The sequence below is a fragment of the Mus musculus genome, chromosome 19, assembly GCF_000001635.26.
Source record: "Mus musculus strain C57BL/6J chromosome 19, GRCm38.p6 C57BL/6J".
In the NCBI taxonomy this organism is placed as follows: domain Eukaryota; kingdom Metazoa; phylum Chordata; class Mammalia; order Rodentia; family Muridae; genus Mus; species Mus musculus.
Genome location: NC_000085.6, coordinates 3,112,144 through 3,137,354, shown reverse-complemented (window position 1 = coordinate 3,137,354; position 25,211 = coordinate 3,112,144). Strand labels below are relative to the sequence as shown.

Here is a 25,211-nt window from a genome sequence, read left to right as displayed (position 1 = left end):
CAATGCAAGGAGTGGCCCTTGTTCCTGTGCCAGCACGGGGAGGCAGGAGTAGTTAGGTGGGTGGGGGAGCACCCTCCTAAAATCAGGGAGAGGGGGAATAGAATGGTGATTTCCAGAGGGGAAACCAGGAAAGGGGATAATATTTGAAAGGGAAGTAGATAAAATTATCCAATAAAAAATAAATTAATAAAATAAAAATTTTAAAAATTAAAAAAATAAAATTCATAACTTAATCAAATAATAGCATGTAAGTGAAAATGTGCTGTGCTTGCTTCGGCAGCACATATACTAAAATTGGAGCGATACAGAGAAGATTAGCATGGCCCCTGTGCAAGGATGACATGCAAATTCATGAAGTGGTCCATATTTTTTACCATAGATGGAGAAACCAAAGTATTCCACGACAAAACCAAATTCACAAATTATCTTTCCACGAATCCAGCCCTTCAAAGGATAATAACAGAAAAAAAAAACCAATACAAGGATGGAAACCACATCCTAGAAAAAGCAAGAAGGTAATCCCTCAACAAACCTAAAAGAAGACAGCCACAAGAACAGAATGCCAACTTTAACAGCAAAAATAACAAAAAGCAACAATTACCTTTCCTTAATATCTCTTAATATCAATGGGCTCAATTCCCCAATAAAAAGACATAGACTAACAGACTGGATACACAAACAGGACCCAACATTTAGCTGCTTACAGGAAACTCATCTCAGAGAAAAAGATAGACATTACCTCAGACTGAAAGGTTGGAAAACAATTTTCCAAGCAACTGGTCTGAAGAAACAAGCTGAAGTAGCCATTCTAATATCGAATAAAATCGACTTCCAACCCAAAGTCATCAAAAAAGACAAGGAGGGGCACATCAAAGGTAAAATCCTCCAAGATGAACTATCAATTCTGAATATCTATGCTCCAAATACAAGGGCTTCCGCATTCATTAAAGAAACTTTAGTAAAGCTCAAAGCACACATTGCACCTCACACAATAATAGTGGGAGACTTCAACACACCACTTTCACCAATGGACAGATCATGGAAACAGAAACTAAACAGGGACACAGTGAAACTAACAGAAGTTATGAAACAAATGGATCTGACAGATATCTACAGAACAAAAAAAAAAACAAAAAACAAAAAATAAAACAAAAATATATATAAAAGAAAGCAAGAAGAATAAAGTATAAGGATTTCTCATTCTTAGATATGATTGGTTTACACCCGGTTCGTGTAATGTTAATTAATGTAGAAACAAAAAATTCCTTTATTAAATAAATTCTTATAAAATTACCAAAAAAAAAAAAAAACACACACAAAAAAAACAAAAAACCAACTACAACAACACCTAAACCTGAACTCTCAGGTTTGACTTAGGCAAATCTGCACATAATATGATTGACCATTAAAAGACAATAATATACTGATTAAAGAAGGGTAATTTGCTTGGACTGGCTCAGATTCTATCTATAATCTATCTAAGCATCTTGAAACCACAAGGTACTTGCTTGCTTCCTTCCTTTCTTCCTTAACTTAAATGATTTATAGACTATTAGGAATAAGGAGATGATAATAAAAATTTTCATCCCACGTTTAACCTGGAACCCTGGGCATACTAGAAAAGTATGCTCAGGATAAACTGATATGATCCATACCTCTTGAAACCATGAATGTTTTTTTAATCTGCATAAATAAAGAAAATTTCTGATTGTTAGCCGGTTAGAGTTGCAAAGCACCTCAGTCTTGGAGTACCCATTCCTGCTCTCACCTGTTCCTTAAATCCACTTTGGAACCCATTCGTGGGGCCACCAATTATGCCAGAATCACCAAGGTCAAAATAAAGACTTAAAAAATATTGAAAAGGAAGTAAAATTAAATCTCTACATGATATACTAAATTTCTGGTTACAATATCACTTAGAAAATAAAATCTACACAATAATTTTAAAAGGTATTTCAAAGAATGCTCCCAAGTCTACTTAGAAAGATTAAAAAAAAATAGATACATATCTAAGAATTAAAAAATCTGAAATTGAACTTAACAAACACACATACTTCATTTAAAAAAACAAATATGAAGCTTAAATGATTAATGAAAAATAGTTAAAATCATCGAAAATCAGCTAGATTAGTAAAAGGAAATAATCCTGATGCAAAGGCAACACAATGGCTATTACAAGAAGGACCAGAAATTCATGTCACTTGAGGTCTAGTCAAACACTCATCCAGCCAGATGAGGCTGACCAGAGCTCACAGCTGCAAAGAATTACTCATGTTCCCCAGCCTCTCCCTCTCACACAGACACAGGATGCTCTCTGCTCCTCTTCAGATTGCACATTGTCAGCTGGGCTGCCCCAGGCAAGGAAGTTTTTTTATGGAGTCTGTATCACTGTGTGAGGGAAATGTGTATCTTGCATGCACTAATAAACTCCCAAATCCTCAGGTCTACTCTGCTGATCTTGAGTGTGAAATCTGTCCCTGACCCACTGCCACTGAACCTGTCAGGGACTCCAGAGTACAGTTTAGACACCAGATAGATTAGGCGCTTTGGAGGCTGGACTGGCCTCTGTAATAACCAATTCAAATAGGTTTTTCCATTACTATATAAGAGGCTCTGACTTGACTTGCAAGAGATGGAAGCTGGTTGTCCAATGGTAACCGACAGAGAGTGGAGTCTGGGTCATCACAACATCACTGTTGGTTTCTGAAATTACAATACAATAGTGTAAAATCATGTGCAAAGTTCCTGAGCAACCTTTGTGAAATCTTTTATGCTATTCCTTTCAAGTAAGATCCTAGCAGTTTTTCAGATTTAAAAATATTATATATCAAATGTTTTGTCATAAAACAAGTGTTGAAGGTTCTAAACATCATCCAATATAGATGGAATCTATACTACTCCATCCAATCTATGTCAGAATATTGATCTTAGTACAGCTACTGTTTCATCTGGAATTTCTCATTAGGATGTAACAAAACCTCACATCCTGGAAAATATGACCTGCCCCACCACAAATAAACAGCATAGGCATCCAGAGATCACCCTCCATCCCCATTCTCATCCCTCACATTCCAGAACTCCTTACCCTGAATCCAGAGCACTAGCAGAAACAGGAACTGGGCAGGAAATGAACATAGGAGGGTGATCAGTGGAGGCAAGAGTACACTTAAGGTTTTATCTCAGGCCAACAGGGCAAAGACCTCCCCAGGGAACAATATGCAAATATTCTGGTCTGTATAACAGTATACAAAGAAGGGACAGTTATGTGGGCTTCTTGAATGTGAAAAATAACTTAAAAAATGAAAATAATAAAACAAAATGATTGCCTAAGAGAGAATAAGCAGGATGTTAAAGCTCTGTTAATGCAGTTCAAATCCATTATCAATATGAAACAACAACTTAGTTTTTCTGTGTAGTTTGAAATTTACTTAAATTTTGTCTATCTACGTAAGACTAAATTTCAGAGAAAGATGGAAATGTAATTGAAACACAGAGCTGGTTATTGTCAGGGATAAAATGAGCTCTGAGACTTTGTGCTCACAATCTCTAGTACATTACAAGAACTGAAGCAAATCATTCAACTATATTTTTACCTTATTGATGGTACTCTGACTCTGTATTTAAAAATATACTTTTAATTGTAATCAAGAGAACACTAAAGGATGGACCATCTAGTGATTGCCATATGCAGGGATCCATCCCATAATCAGCTTCCAAATGCTGACACCATTGCATACACTAGCAAGATTTTGCTGAAAGGACCCAGATATACCTCTCTCTTGTGACACTATGCCGGGGCCTAGCAAACACAGAAGTGGATGATCACAGTCAGCTATTGGATGGGTCACACGGCCCTCAATGGAGGAGCTAGAGAAATTACCCAAGGAGCTAAAGGGAACTGCAACCCTATAGGTGGAACAACATTATGAACTAACCAGTACCACGGAGCTCTTGACTCTAGCTGCATATGTATCAAAAGATGGCCTAGTCGGCCATCACTGCAAAGAGAGGCCCATTGGACTTGCAAACTTTATATGCCCCAGGACAGGGGAACGACCGTGCCAAAAAGTAGGAGTGGGTGGATAGGGGATTGGGGGGGTGGGTATGGGGGACCTTTGGGATAGCATTGAAAATGTAAACGAGGAAAATACCTAATTAAAAAAAAAGAAAGAGAACACACTTAAGGGATAAATGTGATTCAGAAAAGTGTATACTATAAGCATCATTATACTTATAAATTCATAAAAATACACATACCTAATTATTAACAATTTTTTGGATCAATTTTTCTTATTCTTACATATCAAACAAACTGAATTTTGGTAGTTCAGACTTATATTTTTTTACTTATATATATATTTTCACTTCTCAAATTTCATTTGAATGAAATCACACAGTACATGTTCTTCAGTGAATTAATTTTCACACTGTAACTGCTTCTCAAAAGGTTCATTCATGTTTTGTGAATAAACAATATATATATATTGCTAGATTGCTGGACCATCTGGTAATGATAACATTTATTCTTGCATATGGACATTTTCTTTCTTTCTTTTTCCTTGAGTAGTCACCAATAGAGGGACAATGAATGTTTTTATTGTATTACACATAAAAATCTATCTATCTATCTATCTATCTATCTATCTATCTATCTATCTATCTATCTATCTATCATCTATCTTTGCTTGCTTGTTTATACCGGTTTATTCAATGGCTGATGTGAATTCATACACTATGTTGGGGTGTTTATGCTATGATGACCCAGTGTCTATGGTCCTCACTGAAGTGTCATGGATATCTGTTCCAGAATAGGTAAAGGAAGGTAGGGAATGGTTCCACTACTGCTAATGAACATATATATTTTTCGTTTGTTTGTTTGTTTGTTTGTTTTTTTGTTGTTGTTTTTGTTTTTCTTTTCTTTTACTGAAAATTTTCTTTGTGTACATTTCAAATGTTATCCCCTTTCCCAGTTTTTCCTCTGGAAAAAAAAACCCTGTCCCATCCTCCCTCACCCTGCTTCTTTGAGGGTGCCCCACCAACACCCAACCACTCCCAACTCCCCATTCTAGCATACCCCTACACTAGGGCATTGAGCCTACATAGAACCCTATTTGAATACATAATATCTATGCATTGTATTTGAGGTTGCAATCCATCATTATATCCACCAGCTAGATTCTATTTTAGACTCAACTTTTTGAGGTCTAAACAATTAATACTTCCTCTTATATAGCTGTAATTAAGTGAGCAAATCACACAAAATCAATTAATCATTTTCATCCTGCCTGGCTGTTAGCACTTTTTTTTTTTTTGCACTTCAACATTTATTATTTTTTTATTTTTATTAGGTATTTATTTCATTTACATTTCCAATGCTATCCCAAAAGTCCCTCACCCTCTCCCTCACCCACTCCCACACCTACCCACTCCCATTTCTTGGCCCTGGCATGTCCCTGTACTGAGGCAGATAAAGTTTGCATGACCAATGGGCCTCTCTTTCCACTGATAGCCGACTAGGCCATCTTTTGATACATATGCAGCTAGAGACACGAGCTCTGGTGTGGGTGGGGTACTGGTTAGTTCATATTGTTGTTCCACCTATAGGGTTGGAGACCCCTTTAGCTCCTTGGTTACTTTCTCTAGCTCCTCCATTGGGGGCCCTGTGATCCATCTAATAGCTTTCTGTGAGCATCCACTTCTGTGTTTGCTAGGCCCCAGCATAGTCTCACAAGAGACAGCTATATCTGGGACCTTTCAGCAAAATCTTGCTAGTGTATGCAATGGTGTCAGCATTTGGAGGCTGATTATGGGATGGATACCCGGATATGGCAGTCTTTAGATGGTCCTTCCTTTCATCACAGCTCCAAACTGTGTCTCTGTAACTCCTTCCATGGGTGTTGTGTTCCAAATTCTAAGAAGGGGCAAAGTGTCCACACTTTGGTCTTCATTCTTCTTGAGTTTCACGTGTTTAGCAAATTGTATCTTATATCTTGATTATTCTAAGTTTCTGGGCTAATATCCACTTATCAGTGAGTACATATTGTGTGAGTTCCTTTGTGATTGGGTTACCTCACTCAGGATGATGCCCTCCAGGTCCATCCATTTGCCTAGGAATTTCATAAATTTATTCTTTTTAATAGCTGAGTAGTACTCCATTGTGTAAATGTACCACATTTTCTGTATCCATTCCTCTGTTGAAGGGCATCTGGGTTCTTTCCAGCTTCTGGCTATTATAAATAAGGCTGCTATGAACATAGGTGGAGCATGTGTCCTCCTTACCAGTTGGAACACCTTCTGGATATATGCCCAGTAGAGGTATTGCGGATCCTTCGGTAGTAATATGTCCAATTTTCTGAGGAACCGCCAGACTGATTTCCAGAGTGGTTGTACAAGCTTGCAATCCCACCAACAATGGAGGAGTGTTCTTCTTTCTCCACATCCTCGCCAGTATCTGCTGTCACCTGAATTTTTGATCTTAGCATTCTGACTGGTGTGAGGTGGAATCTCAGGGTTGTTTTGATTTGCATTTCCCTGATGATTAAGGATGTTGAACATTTTTTCAGATGCTTCTCTGCCATTCGGTATTCCTCCAGTGAGAATTCTTTGTTCAGCTCTAAGCCCCAATTTTTAATGGCGTTATTTGATTTTCTGGAGTCCACCTTCTTGAGTTCTTTATATATATTGGATATTAGTCCCCTATATGATTTAGGATAGGTAAAGATCCTTTCCCAATCTGTTGGTGGTCTTTTTGTCTTGTTGACAGTGTCTTTTGCCTTGCAGAAGCTTTGCAATTTTATGAGGTCCCATTTGTCCAATCTCGATTTTACTGCACAAGCCATTGCTGTTCTATTCAGGAATTTTCCCCCTGTACCCATATCTTCGAGACTTTTCCCTACTTTCTCCTCTATAAGTTTCAGTGTCTCTGGTTTTATGTGGTGTTCCTTAATCCACTTAGATTTGACCATAGTACAAGGAGATAGGAATGGATTAATTCGCTTTCTTCTACATGATAACTGCCAGTTGTGCCAGCACCATTTGTTGAAAATGCTGTCTTTTTTCCACTGGATGGTTTTTGCTCCCTTGTCAAAGATCAAGTGACCATTGGTGTATGGGCTCATCTCTGGGTCTTCAATTCTATTCCATTGGTCTACTTGTCTGTAGCTATACCAGTACCATGCAGTTTTTATCACAAATTGCTCTTTAGTACAGCTTTAGGTCAGGCATGGTGATTGAGAAGAGTTTTTGCTATCCTAGGTTTTTTGTTATTCCAGATGAATTTGCAAATTGCTCCTTCTAATTCGTCGAAGAATTGAGTTGGAATTTTGATGGGGATTGCATTGAATCTGTAGATTGCTTTTGGCAAGATAGCGATTTTTTACTATATTGACCTTGCCAATCCATGAGCATGGGAGAGTTTTCTATCTTCTGAGATCTTCTTTAATTTTTTCTTCACAGACTTGACGTTATTATCATACAGATCTTTCACTTCTTTAGTTAGAGTCTTGCCAAGGTATTTTATATATTTGTGACTATTGAGAAGGGTGTTGTTTCCCTAATTTCTTTCTCAGCCTGTTCATCCTTTGTGTACTGAAAGGTCATTGACTTGTTTGAGTTAATTTTATATCCAGCTACTTCATTGAAGCTGTTTATCAGGCTTAGGAGTTCTCCGGTGGAATTTTTAGAGTCACTTATATATACTATCATATCATCTGCAAAAAGTGATACTTTGACTTCTTCCTTTCCAATTTGTATCCCCTTGATCTCCTTTTGTTGTCTAATTGCTCTGGCTAGGACTTCAAGTACGATGTTGAATAGGTAGGGAGAAAGTGGGCAGCCTTGTCTAGTCCCTGATTTTAGTGGGATTGTTTCCAGCTTCTCACCATTTACTTTGATGTTGGCTACTGGTTTGCTCTAGATTGCCTTTATCATGGTTGGTTATGGGCCTTGAAATCCTGATTTTTCCAAGACTTTTATCAGGAATGGGTGTTGGATTTTGTCAAATGCTTTCTCTGCATCTAACAAGATGTGGTTTTTGTCTTTTGAGTTTGTTTATATACTGAATTACGTTGATGGATTTCTGTATATTAAACCATCCCTGCATCCCTGGGATGAAACCTACTTGGTCAGGATGGATGATTGTTTTGATGTGTTCTTGGATTCGGTTAGCAAAAACTTTATTGAGGATTTTTGCATCGATATTCATAAGGGAAATTGGTCTGAAGTTCTCTATCTTTTTGGGTCTTTTTGTGGTTTAGGTATCAGAGTAATTGTGGCTTCATAGAATAAGTTGGGTAGAATACCTTCTGTTTCTATTTTGTGGAATAGTTTGTGAAGAACTGGGATTAGATCTTCTTTGAAGGTCTGATAGAACTCTGCACTAAACCCATCTGGTCCTGGGCTTTTTTTGGTTGGGAGACTATTAATGACTGCTTCTATTTCTTTAGGGAATATAGGACTGTTTAGATCATTAACCTGATCTTGATTTAACTTTGGTACCCGGTATCTGTCTAGAAACTTGTCCATTTCATCCAGGTTCTCCAGTTTTGTTGAGTATGGCCTTTTGTAGAAGGATCTGATGGTGTTTTGGATTTCTTCAGGATCTGTTGTTATGTCTCCCTTTTTTCTTTCTGATTTTGTTAAATAGGATGCTTTCCCTGTGCTCTCTAGTGAGTCTGGCTAAGGGTTTATCTATCTTGTTGATTTTCTCAAAGAACCAGCTCCTCGTTTGGTTGATTCTTTGAATAGTTCTTCATGTTTCCACTTGGTTGATTTCGCCCCTGAGTTTGATTATTTCCTGCTGTCTACTCCTCTTGGGTGAATTTGCTTCCTTTTGTTCTAGTGCTTTTAGGTGTGTTGTCAAGCTGCTAGTGTGTGCTCTCTCTAGTTTCTTCTTGGAGGCACTCAGAGCTATGAGTTTTCCTCATATGCTCAATTGCTCAAATGCTTTCATTGTGTTCCATAAGTTTGGGTATGTTGTGGCTTCATTTTCATTAAACTCTAAAAAGTCCTTAATTTCTTTCTTTATTCCTTCCTTGACCAATGTATCATTGAGAAGAGTGTTGTTCAGTTTCCACGTGAATGTTGGGTTTCTATTATTTATTTTGTTATTGAAGATCATCCTTAATCCATAGTGATCTGATAGGATGCATTGGACAATTTCAATATTTTTGTATCGGTTGAGGGTTGTTTTGTGACCAATTATGTGGTCAATTTTGGAGAAGGTACCATGAGTTGCTGAGAAGAAGGTATATCCTTTTGTTTTAGGATAAAATGTTCTGTAGATATCTGTTAGATCCATTTGTTTCATAACTTCTGTTAGTTTCACTGTGTCCCTGTTTAGTTTCTGTTTCCATGATCTGTCCATTGGTGAAAGTGGTGTGTTGAAGTTTCCCAATATTATTGTGTGAGGTGCCATGTGTGCTTTGAGCTTTACTAAAGTGTCTTTAATGAATGTGGCTGCCCTTGTATTTGGAGCATAGATATTCAGAATTGAGAGTTCCTCTTGGAAGATTTTACCTTTGATGAGTATGAAGTTCCCCTCCTTGTCTTTTTTGATGACTTTAAGTTGGAAGTCGATTTTATTAGATATTAGAATGGCAACTTCAGTTTGTATCTTCAGACCAGCTGCTTGGAAAATTGTTTTCCAGCCTTTTCTTCTGAGGTAGTGTCTGTCTTTTTCCCTGAGATGTGTTTCCTGTAAGCAGGAAAATGTTGGGTCCTGTTGTGTAGCCAGTCTGTTAGTCTATGTCTTTTTATTGGGGAGTTGTGTCCATTGATATTAAGAGATATTAGGGAAAAGTAATTGTTGCTTCCTATTACTTTTGTTGTTAACATTGGCATTCTGTTCTTGTGGCTGTCTTCTGTTAGGTTAATTGAAGGATTACTTTCTTGTTTTTTTTAGGACATGGTTTCCATCCTTGTTCTGGTTTTTTTCTGTTATTATCCTTTGAAAGGCTGGATTCTTGAAAAGATAATGTGTGAATTTGGTTATGTCATGGAATACTTTGGTTTCTCCATCTATAGTAATTGAAAGTTTGGCTGGGTATAGTAGCCTGTGCTGGCATTTGTGTTCTCTTAGTGTCTGTACAACATCTGTCCAGGATCTTCTGGCTTTCATAGTCTCTGGGGAAAAATCTGTTGTAATTCTGATAGGCTTGCCTTTATATGTTACTTGACCTTTTAACCTTACTGCTTTTAATATTCTATCTTTATTTAGTGCATTTGTTGTTCTGATTATTCTGTGTCGGGAGGAATTTCTTTTCTGGTCCAGTCTATCTGGAGTTCTTTAGGCTTCTTGTATGTTCATGGGCATCTCTTTCTTTAGGTTTGGGAAGTTTTCTTCTATAATTTTGTTGAAGATATTTGTTGGCCCTTTAAGTTGAGAATCTTCATTCTCATCTACTCCTACTTTCCGTAGGTTTGGTCTTCTCATTGTGTCCTGGATTTCCTGGATGTTTTGAGTTAGGATCTTTTTGCATTTTGCATTTTCTTTGATTGTTGTGCCAATGTTCTCTGTGGAATCTTCTGCACCTGAGATTCTCTCTTCCATCTCTTGTATTCTGTTGCTGATGCTCGCATCTATGGTTCCAGCTTTCTTTCCTAGGAATTCTATCTCCAGTGTTTCCTCACTTTGGGTTTTCTTTATTGTGTCTACTTCCCTTTTTAAGTCTAGTATGGTTTTGTTCATTTCCATCATCTGTTTGGGATGTGTTTTCCTGTTTTTCTATAAGGACTTGCAACTCTTTAGCAGTGTTCTCCTGTATTTCTTTAAGTGAGTTATTAAAGATCTTCTTGATGTCTTCTACCATCATCATGAGATATGCCTTTAAATCCGGGTCTAGGTTTTCGGGTGTGTTGGGGTGCCCTGGACTGGTTGAGGTGGGAGTACTGGGATCTGATGATGGTGAGTGCTCTTGGTTTTTGTTAGTAAGATTCTTACATCTGCCTTTTGCCATCTGGTAAACTCTGGAATCAGTTGTTATAGTTGTTTCTGGTTAGAGCTTGTTCCTCTCAGGATTCTGTTATTCTCTACCAGCAGACCGGGGAAACTAGCTCTCTCCTGAATTTCAGTGGTCAGAGCACTCTCTGCAGGCAGGCTCTCCTCTTTCAGGGAAGGTGCACAGATATCTGGTGTTTAGAATTGCCTCCTGGCAGAAGATGAAGGCCACAAACAGGACCTGTCCCAGAAGCTGTTAGCTTCTGTAGTCCACACTCTCACCTGTGCAGAGTAGTCTCGGTGGAGTCCAGGATCCTAGATGTCTCCTGTAGATGCTCAGGCAAAGCCATCCCGGGCTGGGGGGACACCTATCCTCTGGCAGGGAAGTTGCCCAATTTTCTGGAGCCAGAAAAGGGGGCTGCCTCAGATGCTCTGTGGCTCCCGCCTATCCTAGAAGCTGTTAGCTTCTGTAGTCCACACTTTCACCTGTGCAAAGTAGTCTTGGTGGAGTCCCTGATCCAAGATGTCTCCCACAGATGCTCAGGCAAAGCCCTCCCGGGCCAGGCGGACCCTTTTATATCATTCTTGACTCATCTATACATGGTATCATATTGCCTCAGTCATTCTAGCTTTTGTTGGTGAGTTCTTACTAGGGGCTTAGTATGTATGGTCTTTTATCTTGTAGGTTATAATTCTAAGAAATTCTACATATACTTTAAAAAAAGTTGTGTCTATGATCTGTTATTTGTTCTCTCCTGCTGAACCTTTACAGACTCTGCTGTGTTGAAACTATTTTAATTATTTTGTTTCTTGAACTTCCTTATGAGCTGATAACAATCTCCAAGGCACAGAGAAGTCTTCCAAGTAAGGTCGAGTAAGGTTACGTCCTTGAGAGCAGGAGTAGTACATTTAGTATTTTCTTAGGGGAATACAGAGATAATTTTGTCAGAGAACACATTGTTGAATCATTATGTTAATAGCTCGGTAGAGTTTAACATGTAAAAACTCAAATTGATAGTAAAGGGCATCTCAGCTTTGCTGGCATCTTGTCACAACAGCTATGCTGGGTTCATAACTTACACTGTTTGCCTAGGAAAGAGCTGTGCCACATATTTGTTGGTTGTACAAGTTTTATTGATGGTTTTCATACTGAAAGATGTTCCCATGGAAATATGGGAGGGAAATAGCCTGGCAACTGAAGGCTGTACTTAGTTTTCAGTGTGTATGCTTTTGTAGTAAGTACAGGTATAGCAGTGGAATCCTTCAACTGTAACCATCAAGAACAAATTCTGCAAGTGTAGCAGTGGTCGATCCTTTGTATTCTAGGGTTAGCCTATCTACTGATATGTAGTTCTTCTCAGTTTGTTTGTTACCTTAATTCAAAGGAAGGCTTGGGGCAGGGCATCAGAGTATCCACAGCCTTAGCAGGTTTCTCTACTGTTTCTCAATCTGTGGATGATCCACATTCCTCTGTTTTCTAGAGTGACTGTAAAACTACAGAGAGACATGATGATGAATGAGAACACAATATAGACTGATGTCCTTTATGAAAAAGTGAAAGAGTGAGAACTTTGCAACAGCTCCCCTCAGTGCCTGTGAGGAAAAATTCACCAGCAACAAGACTTCTGGGACATCTATAGGAATGATAGGAACTTGCTTCTATACTCTGATATGTACAGCAGTTGTTTTTGCATGCAAGTTGTTCTCATTCAGTAAATCTATGTACAGACTCAGAGCACTTCATATTCTTCTTGCAATGCCATGTGATTTAAGTGCCTTAGTATCTTCATGATGTTTCATTTCACTCCAGTGGGTTTTCTCTACACTCCAACTGAACAGTATTCATTCCTCACCCTAACTCTGCAAGCTTTTCAGGCCCTCCTCATCAGTTATTGTTCTGGATGTCTTTGTGAATGTATCATGAATCAATTAATCTCTCTGTCTGTGTATTAACCTGTCTAATATCTGCCTATCCATTATTCATCTACCTTCTCACTTAACATCTATCTATCTATCTATCTATCTATCTATCATCTATTTATCTACCTATCTATCTGTCTATTGTTTATTTTTCTCTTTCTCAATTTCACTGTCTGTCTCTTTTTCAATAATTACATATGTGTATACAATTTTACTATTTCTAACCTCTTCCTACTCCTGATGACCTCATCTTCCCAATTGGTCTTCCTTCTATGTTCATGCCTTTTGTTGCAGAGAGCCACAGATACTTATATTCATTGCAGCAATGCAAGTCTAGACATTCTCCTTTAGTAAGTTATTTCTTTAAATAAAACTGCCCTGTCATTTATTGAAAAGAATTTCTCTGCCTCTGTCCTTCCTTTCATTCTCAACATATCCTTCTTTTTATTTTTACTATCCAGCCCTTGCTATATCCTATCCATACAGCCCTCCCTCTCTCTTCACTATCACTGACTTTAAAAAGTAGTTATCCACCACTCTTAAAGATTTCTGGTGAAATGTGTGTTTGTGTTCATTATTAATAGTTAATAAGTGTCAAATATTCAGATGCTCAATTAATGCTTTCTTAATTCAATGAGCAACAGTTCCTCGAAAACATAATGAACATGGGGGACAAACACTGAAAAATATTGTTCCACAGTCCTTCTCACACAAGTCTCAGCAGGAGAGAGCTGTTCTCCCAGGAGTGCTCTCACTCCTAAGTCCAGAAATGAGTGACTCTTGCTCCAATAACTGCACAAAGAGGGACACAGTAGGAGCTCCCAGGGCATAGGAATAGCAGAGCAGCTGGGGAAGGGATCCTTGAGGTTTCCATCTGTACTCTGGAGCTAAGGCTGTTCCACAGCCTTCTGCACCCAAATACTTCTCAGGAGAGAGCTGGTTTACCAGTAGTGTTGACACACCTAAGGTCACAGGATCACAGGTCCACAGGAGGGATAAGCTTCAGTCAGAGACAGCAAGACCAACTAACAACACAGATGACCATATGTCAAGAGTGAAGGGCAAGAACCTAAACAACTGAAACCAAGGCTACTTTGCACCACCAGAACCCAGTTCACCTGCCACAGCATGCCCTCAATAACACAACACACCAGAAAAGCAAGATTCAGACTTAAAATTATTCCTTGTGATGATGATAGAGGACTTTAAGAAGGATATAACTAACTCCTTTAAAGAATTATAGGAGAACTCCGGTAAACAGCTAGAAGCCCTTAAAGAGGAATAACAAAAATATCTTTAAAAATTACAGAAAAGCACAATCAAATAGGTGAAGGAAGTGAAGAAAAAAACATCCAAAATCTAAAAATGGAAATAAAAACAATAAAGAAATCACAATGGGAAACAACCCTGGAGATAGAAAACGTAGGAAAGAGTTCAAGAGTCATAGATGCAAGCATCCCCAACAGAATACAAGAGATACAAGAGATAATCTCAGGTGCAGAAGATACCATAGAAACATTGACACAACAGTCAATGAAAATTCAAAATACAAAAAGCTCCTTACCCAAATCATCCAGGAAATCCAGGACACAATGAGAAGACCAAACCTAAGGATAGTAGGTATAGAAGAGAGCAAAGTTTCCCAAAATCTTTTTAAAGGGCCAGTCGATATCTTCAACAAAATTATAGAAGAATACATTCAAACCTAAAAATAGAGATGCCCATGAACAAACAGGAACCCTACAGAACTCCAAATAGACTGGAGCAGAGAAGAAATTCTTCCTGTCACACAATAATCAAAACACCAAATGTGCAAAACATAGAAAGAGTATTCAACGCAGTAAGAGAAAAGATCAAGTAACATATAAAGGCAGACCTATCAGAATAACAGTACCCTTCTCGCCAGAGATGATGAAAGCCAGAAGATCCTAGGAAGACATCGTAAAGACCCTAAGAGAACACAAATGCCAGCCTAGGCTACTGTACCCAGCAAAACTCTCAACTAAAAAACAAGATATTTCATGACAGTAGTATATTTTCACAATATCTTTCCACAAACTCAGCTTTTCAAAGGATAACAAATGGAAAACTCCAAAACAAGGAGGGAAACTACACCCTAGGTAAAGCAAGTAATCATCTTTTAACAAACCAAAAAGAAGATAGCTACACAAACATAATTCCAACTCTAATAACAAAAATAACACTAAGCAACAATCATTTTTCCCTAATATCTATTAATATCAATGGAGTCAATTCCTTAATACAAAAAGCATAGACTAACAGACTGGGTACATAAACAGGACTCAAGATTTTGCTGCATATAAGAAACATATTTCAGTGACAAAGACAGACACTACCTCAGAGTAAAAGGCTGGAAATCAATTCTCCAAACAAATGGTCCCAAAAATGAGCTGGAGGAACCATTCTAATATGGAATAAAATTGACTTTCAACCATGAGTTATCAAAAAAGATAAGGAAGGACACTTCATATTCATCAAAGGAAGAATTTACCTAAATGAACTCTCGATTCTGAACATCTATGCTCCTAATGCAAGGGCATCCACATTCATAAAAGAAACTTTACTAAAGTTCACAGCACACATTGCACCCCACACAATAATATTGGGAGACTTCAACACCCCACTCACATGAATGAACCGATCATGGAAACAGAAACTAAACAGAGACATAGTGAAACTAAAAGAAGTTCTGAACCAAATGAATTTAACATATATCTATAGAACATTTTATCGTAAAACAAAAGGATATACCTTCTTCTCAGCACCTCATGGTACCTCCTCCAAAATTGACCATGTAATTGGTCACAAAACAGGCCTCAGAAATATAAGAAGATTGAAATAATCCCATGTGTCCTATCAGATCACCATGGACTGGTGTTCAATAATGACAAAAACAATAGAAAGCCCCCATCCATGTGGAAGCTGACCAACACTCTATTCAATGATAATTTGGTCAAGGATGAAATACAGAAAAAAGTTAAAGACTTTTTAGAGTTTAATGAAAATGAAGCTACAACATACCCAAACCTATGGGACACAATATAAGAGGAAAATACATAGCTGTGAATGCCTCCAAAAAGAAACTGGAGAAAGCATACATTAGCAGTTTGACAGAACACCTTAAAGTTCCAAAACAAAAAGAAGCAAATATACCCAAGAGGAATAGACAGCAGGAAATAATAAAACTCATGGCTGAAATCAGCCAAGTGGAAACAAAAAGAACTATACAAAGAATTAACCAAACCAGGTGCTGGTTCTTTGAGAAAATCCACAAGATAGATAAACCCTTAGCCAGACTAACTAGAGAGCACAATTAACACAATCAGAAATGAAATGGAAGACATAAGAACAGAATCTGAGGAAATCCCCCCCCCCCCGAAAAAAAATCATCAGATCGTACTACAAAAGCCTATACTCAACAAAACTCGAAAATCTGGATGAAATGAACAATTTTCTAGACAGATACCAGATACCAAAGTTAAATCAGGATCAGACTAATGATCTAAACAGTCTCATATCCCTAAAGAAGTAGAAGCCGTCATTAATAGTCTTCCAACCAAACAAAGCCCAGGACCAGATTTGTTTAATTCAGACTTCTATCAGACCTTCAAGGAAGACCTAATTACAGGTCTCCTCAAACTATTCTACAAAATAGAAACAGAAGGTACTCTACCCAATTGTTCTGTGAAGTCACAATCTGATACCTAAACCACGCAAACACCCAACAAAGAAAGAGAACATCCGAGCAATTTCCCTCATGAATATCAACGCAAAAATACTCAATAAAATCCTTGCAAACCGACTCCAAGAACACAGCAAAATGATCATCTATCATAATCAAGTACGCTTCATCCCAGTTATACAGTGATGGTTCAACATATGGAAATCCATCAACTTAATCATCTATATAAACAAACTCAAAGATAAAAACTACATGATCATCTCATTAGATGCTGAGAAAGCATTTGACAAAATCCAACACCCGTTCATGATAAAAGTCAGTATGACTCTTTAATAAGCACAAACTGCTTTATAATCATCCCATTCCTGATTTCTTCAAAATGTGCTAAAATGTCAGCTTGAATTTCTTCCAGTAGAGGGAGATATAACTCTTGTTGTTTTATGAGAGAGATTGCATATCAAGTCACTGTTTCCAAAAGACCTTCACATTTTTCTATGTTCAATTAGTTGAACACTCATAGGAAGTTGTCAAAAATTTATAGGTAGTAACTTGTGCACTTTGCACACAACCTTATATTTGGTTGATATCTTTTATAATAAGTGAGGAAATTGAAGAATTTTGATATTACTAATGAACTCATTTACATTTATTTGCCTTGGTGGATATTGTGTGTGTACGTGCAGTTTCTCTAAGTATACTGATCATGCAAATAATCTGTGTTTTCAGAACCATAATCATGTATTCACCTGAACTGTTACCACAAAACTCACTGGTGTTATCACCCCTCCCCAAACTCATAGCAAGCACTACAGAAAAATTTTCACACAATATGTACAATTTGCTTTTGGCTTATTTTACTCTTTGTATTTCCAAGCTGTGTGCATAAAGAATTAGCTTTTCTTTGCCTACAAGCAGAAGTTCTTGGTATTGAAGAACCCCAGTTCAGCCCTTCCAGCCAGCGCCAGCACTGGGGCACCTTGAGAGCGGAGTCTGAGTACACCCCCAAGGTCCCCAGAGGACTCTTCATGTGATCTTAGGACCTCTGGTGAGTGGAACACAACTTCTGCCAGGAGGCAGGTTCGAACGCCAGATATCTTGGCACCTTCCCTAAAAGAGGAGAGCTTGCCAGCAGAGAGTACTCTGACCACTGAAACTCAGGAGAGAGCTAGTCTCCCAGGTCTGCTGATAGAGGCTAACATAATCATCAGAGGAACAAGCTCTAACCAGAAACAACTATAACAACTATCTCCAGAGATTACCAGATGGCGAAAGGCAAATGTAAGAATCTTACTAACAGAAACCAAGACCACTCACCATCATCAGAACGCAGCACTCCCACCCCACCCAGTCCTGGGCACACCAACACACTCAAAAAACTAGATCCGGATTTAAAAGCATGTCTCATGATGATGGTAGAGGACATCAAGAAGGACTTTAATAACTCACTTAAGGAAGTACAGGAGAACACTGCTAAAGAGTTACAAGTCCTTAAAGAAAAACATGAAAACACAACCAAACAGGTAGAAGTCCTTAAAGAAAAACAGAAAAGCACATCCAAACAGGTGATGGAAATGAACAAAACCGTACTAGACCTAAAGAGGGAAGTAGACACAATAAAGAAAACCCAAAGTGAGGCAACACTGGAGATAGAAATCCTAGGAAAAATCTGGAAACATAGATGCAAGCATCAGCAACAGAATACAAGAGATGGAAGAGAGAATCTCAGGTGCAGAAGATTCCATAGAGAACATCGGCACAACAATCAAAGAAAATGGGAAAAAGGGACACTTGCCATGGTCCAAGCATGTTCAAATCACCACAGTAGCCCTATTTGGTAACTAGTGCACCCTTTTTCCAAAAGAAAGAAAGAAAGAAAGAAAGAAAGAAAGAAAGAAAGAAAGAAAGGAAGGAAGGAAGGAAGGAAGGAAGGAAGGAAGGAAGGAAGGGTGAAAAAAGAGTGAAAGAGAAAGAAGGAAGGAAGGAAGGAAGAAATGAAGGAAGAAAGAAAAGGAAGAAAGTAAGGAAAGAAAAGAAAATTGGCTTTGCCAAGTTAATTTCTCTTTGTACTCCTTTGTACAACATCAAGATTTATTTTTCAGTAGGCTTGCCACTCACACCTCAATTAACAATTGAGCACAAACATCCACATGCACATTAGCTTACACACAGTGATTGAGGCAAATATAAGTTCTAGCAAATTAGCATATACACATACATACATTTACACACATCGAGAGACAGGCATGTGTGTGTGTGTGTGTGTGTGTGTGTGTGTTGGAAGGCAGAAAGTTCCAACATAATCCTACATGAAGTTTATACACATACATACATACATACATACATACATATATACATACACATAGTTGATGGGTGGAAAGTACATGTTCTAACCACTTAATTCTTTCTCCCATCACTTATGTAGTCTAGAAAAAACTTTCAGGAACTAAAATAATTTGTTTTGGTTCTCTTCTCGTGAATTGCTATGAAAACAATATATTTCCAATTACTTCACAAGAAAATATTACATAGTACAGGTACAGAAAACAAAACACTAGTTATAGATTAAACAATTGTAAGGTAGCAAGGTAACCTTTCAGCAATTTTTTTCTTATTGGCAGGCAGAAATCTGTAGTTACAAAAATAGACACAATTATTTTATTATACAGTTTTTCTTTTTTAAAATTAAATTATTTTATTTATTTACATTACAAATACTGCCTCACTTCCTGGGCCTCAGTCCAGAAATCTTCATCTCATCCCCCGCTCATTTACATATGAAATGGTGCTTCCCATTACCAGCCACTCAGTATCCCCCCTACCTGGGACAGCAAACCTCACCAGGAGTAGATGCACCCTCTCTCAGAGAAGTCTGTCAGTCAAGGAAGTCCCCTGCTACATATGTATATTATTATTGTGAGTGCCAAGACACTGCATAGTGAGGACTGGCAAGACCATTTGCGATTTTCATAGGTTTCTTAGATTAAGAGGGAAGTGGTGACAGTAAGCAGAGTAGAAACAGATAACAGCATGACATCTTCAGGATACAGTCCATGGGACCTTAACTTAAACAAGGTGAACCCATAGTGGCTTTGCTAACCAGTGGGCCATCTTCCATGAGTTCTAAAGCCATTTGTCATTCCTCCTGCATGGACCTGTGTAATTTTGGCCATCAAAACTCTTGGCATTTTTCACATTACTCTTGAATTAAATCATTTATCAAAGTCTAAGTAGTGCTAAAGTATCCACTCTTTGGTGTTCTTTCCTCTTCAGCTTCATGTGGTCCATGAGTTGAATCATGGATAGTTCATGTCCTTTGCCTAATATCCACTTATCAGTGAGTACATATCAAGTGTGTTCTTTTGTGACTGAGTTACCTCACTCAGGATGATATTTTCTAGATCCATCCATTTGTCCACAAATTTCATGTAGTCAGTGTTTTTAATAGCTAAGTAGTACCACATTTTCTGTATCCATTCCTCTGTTGAAGGACATCTGGGTTACTTGCAGCTTCTGGCTATTATAAATATGGCTGCTATGAACACAGTGGAACATGCGTCCTTATTACATGTTGGAGAATCTTCTGGATACATGCTCAGGAGTGGTATAGCTGGGTCCTCAGGTAGTACTATCTCCAATTTTCTGAGGAACCACCAAACTGATTTCCAGAGTAGTTGTACCAGATTGCAATCCCACATCTTTCTCCACATCCTCACCAGCATCTGCTGTCAGCTTAGTGTTTGATCTTAGCCATTCTGACTGGTGTGAGGTGGAATCTCAGGGTTGTTTCAATTTGCATTTCCCTGATGACTAAGGATGTTGAACATTTCTTTAGGTGTTTCTCAGCCATTTGAGTTTCCTCAGTATAGAATTCTCTAGCTCTGTTCCTAATTTTTAATAGGGTTATTTGGTTCTCTGGAGTCTAACTTTTTGAGTTCTTTTTTATATATTGGATATTATTCTTCTATCGGATGTAGAATTGGTAAAGAACTTTTCCCAGTCTGTTGGTCACCATTTTCTCTTATTGATAGTGTCCTTTACCTTATTGAAGCTTTTTATGAGGTTTCATTTGTTGATTCTTGATCATAGAGCATAAGCCATTGGTGTTCTGTTCTTGATCATAGAGCATAAGCCATTGGTGTTCTGTGCCTATGTGTTTCAGACTTTCCCCCACTTTCTCTTCTATTAGATTCAGTGTATCTGGTTTCAGGTGGAGGTCCTTGAGCCACTTGGACTTGTGCTTTGTACAAGGAGATAAGAATGGGTCAATTTGTATTCTCCTACATGTTTACCACCAGTTGAAACAGCACAATTTTTTTGAAAATGTCTTTTTTCCATTGGATGGATTTAGCTCCTTTGTCAAAGATCAAGTGATCATATATGTGTTGGTCTTTAGTTCTAACCATTGACCTACCTGTCCGTCACTCTAACAAATACCATGAAGTTTTTATCACTATTGCTCTGAAGAATAGCTTGAGATTAGGGATGGTGATTCCCCCAGAAATGCTTTTATTGTTGAAAATAGTTTTTGCTATCATGGGTTTTTTGCTATTCCAAATGAATATGGAAATTTCTCTTTCTAACTCTATGATGAATTGAATTGGAATTTTGATGGAGATTGCATTGAATCTGTAGATTGCTTTCAGCAAGATGACCATTTTTACTATATTAATCTTGCCAATCCAAGAGCAAGGGAGATCTTTCCATTTTCTGAGATCTTCTTCGATTGCTTTCTTCAGAGACGTGAAGTTCTTCTCATACAGACCATTCACTTTATTGGTCAGATTCACACCAAGATACTTCATATTATTTGTGACTATTGTGAGGGGTGTTGTTTCCTAAGTTTCTGTCTTTCTCTGTCCATTTATCCTTTGCGTAGAGAAAGACTACTGATTTGTTTGAGTTAATTTTATATCCAGACACTTTGCTAAAGTTGTTTATCAGCTTTAGAAGTTCTCTGGTGGAATATTTGAGGTCACTTTTATATACACTCATCTCATCTGCAAATAGTGATACCTTGACATCTTATTTTCCAATTTGGGTCCCTTTGACCTCTTTTTCTCGTCTAATTGCTCTGGATAGGACTTTGAATACTATATTGAATACATAGGGAGAGGGTGGGCAGCATTGTCTAGTTCCTGATTTTAGTGGGATTTCTTCAAGTTTCTTTCCACTAGTTTGATGTTGGGTACTGTTTTTCTGTATATTACTTTTATTATGTTTAAGAATGGGCCTTGAATTCCTGATCTTTCCAAGACTTTTATCATGAAGGGGTGTTAGATATTGTATAATGCTTTCTCCGAATCTAATGAAATGATGATGTGTTTTTGTTTCTTTGAATTTTTTTATATAGTGGATCACATTGATGGATATTGAACTATCCCTGAATCCCTGGTATGAAGTCTACTTGATCAAAATGGATGATTGTTTTGATGTATTCTTGGATTTGGTTGGTGAAATTTTTATTGAGTATTGATATTAATAAAGGAAATTGGTTGGTCTAAAGTTCACTTTTTTTGTTGGGTCTTTGTGTGGTTTAGGTATAAGTGCAAGTGTGCCTTCATAGAATGAATTGGGTAGTGTTCCTTCTGTTTCTATTTTGTGGAATAGTTTAAAGAGTTTTGGAATTAGGTCTTTTTGAAGGTCTGATAGAACTCTGCATTAAACCCATCTGGTTCTGGGATTTTTTTTTTTTTTTTTTTGGTTGGGAGATCATTAATGACTGCTCCTATTTCTTTAGGAGTTATGGGACAGTTTAGATCATTTATCTAACCTTAATTTAACTTTGGTACCTGGCATCTGTCTAGGAAATTCTCCAAGTCATCTAGATTTTCCAGATTTGTTGAGTATAGGGTTTTGTACGAGGATCTGATAATTTTTAAAAAATTCCTCAGTTTTTTGTTTTCTTGGAAACATTTTCCCAGCCTTTTAGTCTGATGTGTTGTCTGTCTTTGTCACTTATGTGTGTTTCCCTTATGCAACAAAGTGCTGGGTCCTATTTCATATCAGTCTCTTAGCCTATGTCTTTATATTGGGGAACTGAGTCCATTGATGTTGAGAGATATTAAAGACCAATGATTGTTGGAACCTGCTATTTTTGTTGTTAGTGGTGAATTTATCTTTGGTTCTCCTCTTCTGTGTTTGTTGTGAGCTGATTGGTTTCTTGTTTTTTATTTTGTGGGTGTAGTTTACTTCCTTGTGTTGAAGTTTTCCTTCCATTATCTTCTGTAGGGCTGGATTAGTGGAAAGATATTGTTTAAATTTGGTTTTGTCATAGAATAGCTTGGGTTCTCCACTTATGGTGATTGAGAGTTTTGCTTGGTATAGTTGACTGGGCTGTCATTTGTGTTCTCTTAGGGTCTGTATGTTGTCAGTCCAAGATCTTCTTATGGCTTTTATAGTCTCTGTTGAAAAGTCTGTTGTAATTCTGGTTTGTCTGCCTTTATATATTATTTGGGCCTTTTTCTCTTACCAATTTTAATATTCTTTCTTTGTTCTGTGCATTTAGTGTTTGGTTTATCATGCAATAGGAGGAATTTCTTTTCTGGTCAAATCTATTTGGTGTTCTGTAGGCTTCTTGTATGTTTACGGCCACCTCTTACTTTAGATTAGGGAAGTTTTCTTCTATGACTCTGTTGTAGATGTTTCCTGGCCCTTTACATTGGGAAACTTCGCTCTCTCTTCTTCTTCTTCTTGGGTTTGGTCTTTTCATTGTGTCCTGAATTTCCTGGATGTTTCGTGTTAGGATCTTTTTTTGCACTTTGTATTTTCTTTGACTGTCACTTCGATATCTTCTATGGTATTTTCTTACACCAGAGATTCTCTTCTATATCCTGTATTCTTGTATTCTGTAACTCCTGATCTCTTTTTTAGGTTTTCCATGTCCAAGGTTGCCTCCCTTTGTGATTTATTTATTGTTTCTATTTCAATTTTTGAATTCTGGACTGTTTTGTTTAATATCTTCACCTGTTTGATTGTGTATTCCTGTATTTCTTTAAGGGATTTATGCTTCTACGTGTTTACCTGTGTTCTCCTGTATTTGTGTCCTCCTTAAGATCCTCCTCTTCATTAGATGGAATTTTAGGTCAGAATCTTGCTTTTAGGGCTTGTTAGAATATCAAGGGCTTGCTGTGGTAGGAGAAATGCGTTATGATGGTGCCAAGTGGCATTGGCTTCTCTTATGTTCTTATGATTGCCTCTCACCATCTGGCTATCTCAGGTGTTAACTGCCTTTGCTGTCTCTGAGTGGATCTTGTCCATCCTGTGAGCTTGTGATCCTGGTTGTCATGGAGCTCCTGGGAGTCAAGCTGTCTCTGTGTGTGGGAGTCAGTCTGGGGCACTGCTTCTGCCTCAGGCAGAGTTGTGGGCTAGAAAGATATGTCTCTGGCAGGGCAGGGTGGATAGGGTTTACCTCTGCTGGGATCTGTGGGGGCCTAGTGCGTCAGGTATTGAGGTGGCAGGGTGTCTCACCTATGAGCATGGTTGTATTGAAGAACCTGGGAATTAAGTTATCTCTGGGGGTGGGAAGGGGTCTGGAGTGTGTCTCTGCCCTGGACAGAGTTGATGACCTCAAACTCTTACTCTTACTTTGTCAACTGCATAACAAGCCCTGTACCCCACTCCCAATTTGCCTCACTCTCTGACCCCCTCTGCCTTAGCCTCTGATTCTGATTGTAAATTGCAAATGTGAACAACACCTGGCTTTTCTCTGATGTTTTAAATATCTTTTTTTGTTAGCTGGATGTGATGTAATTCCAGCATTTGGGAGGTAGAAGCAGGCTGATCTCTCAGTTTCAAGCTAGTTTCATCTACCAAGTGTATTCCAAGCTAGCCATGGCTATGAAGTGAGACTGTGTCTCAAAAAGAAAAAAAGATTTGTTAGCTGCTATATCTCTAGTGCAAACCTCAACTCCAAACATTTTAAACTGTTGGCTTCTTCCAAGTGTCCCATTGGCTTCAGTTCAAAGGTCTTTAGTTATTTCCTCTTGTGCCAGTGAATTACATGCTTGCCAGGATGAACTCAGTAGACAGTTTTTCTAGATTACACATTGGCAGACTGTGTTAGAGTATAATTTGACTCATTCAATGTGTTGGCTAGTTTTGTCACCTTGACACAACCTGGAGTGATTTTGGAAGAGGCAATGTCAGCTGAGAAAATGTCCCCACCAGATGGCCTGTGTGAAAGTGTGTGGGAGCATTTTATGATTTATGTGGGAGGGCCCAGCTTATTGTAGGCAGTGCCACTCCTGAATAGGTGGTCCTGCTCTAAGAAAGTAAACTGAGCAGGGTCTGAGGAGAAAACCAATACATATCACTCATCAATACATATCACTAGGAATATAGCAGCTAACAAAACTTTTTTCTTTTTGAGACACAGTATCACTTCATAGCAATGGCTAGCTTGGAATACCCTATGTGATGTTTTATCACTGCAATAGATACCATAACTTAGGCAGTTTCTTCGACTAACATAAAACAAAACAAAACAAAACAAAACAAAACAAAACAAAACAACAAGAAAATGGAAACACCCATAGTAGGTGAGTTTTCCTTTCTCTGTTATCCTAATCAAGATCCTAATCCGCCACTGTTGTGTTGGGAAAGGAATAATCATAGTGTAGACCAAGGGAACATGAACAAGATGAAAGTAGATCT

General features: G+C 38.0%; 1 non-coding gene across 1 annotated transcript; it reads left to right on the top strand.

The window, feature by feature from the left end:
• Positions 1-264: 264 nt before the first annotated feature.
• Positions 265-371, top strand: Gm25431. The gene has a single exon (XR_003952959.1). It is a non-coding gene; the product is annotated as a U6 spliceosomal RNA (small nuclear RNA).
• Positions 372-25,211: the final 24,840 nt, after the last annotated feature.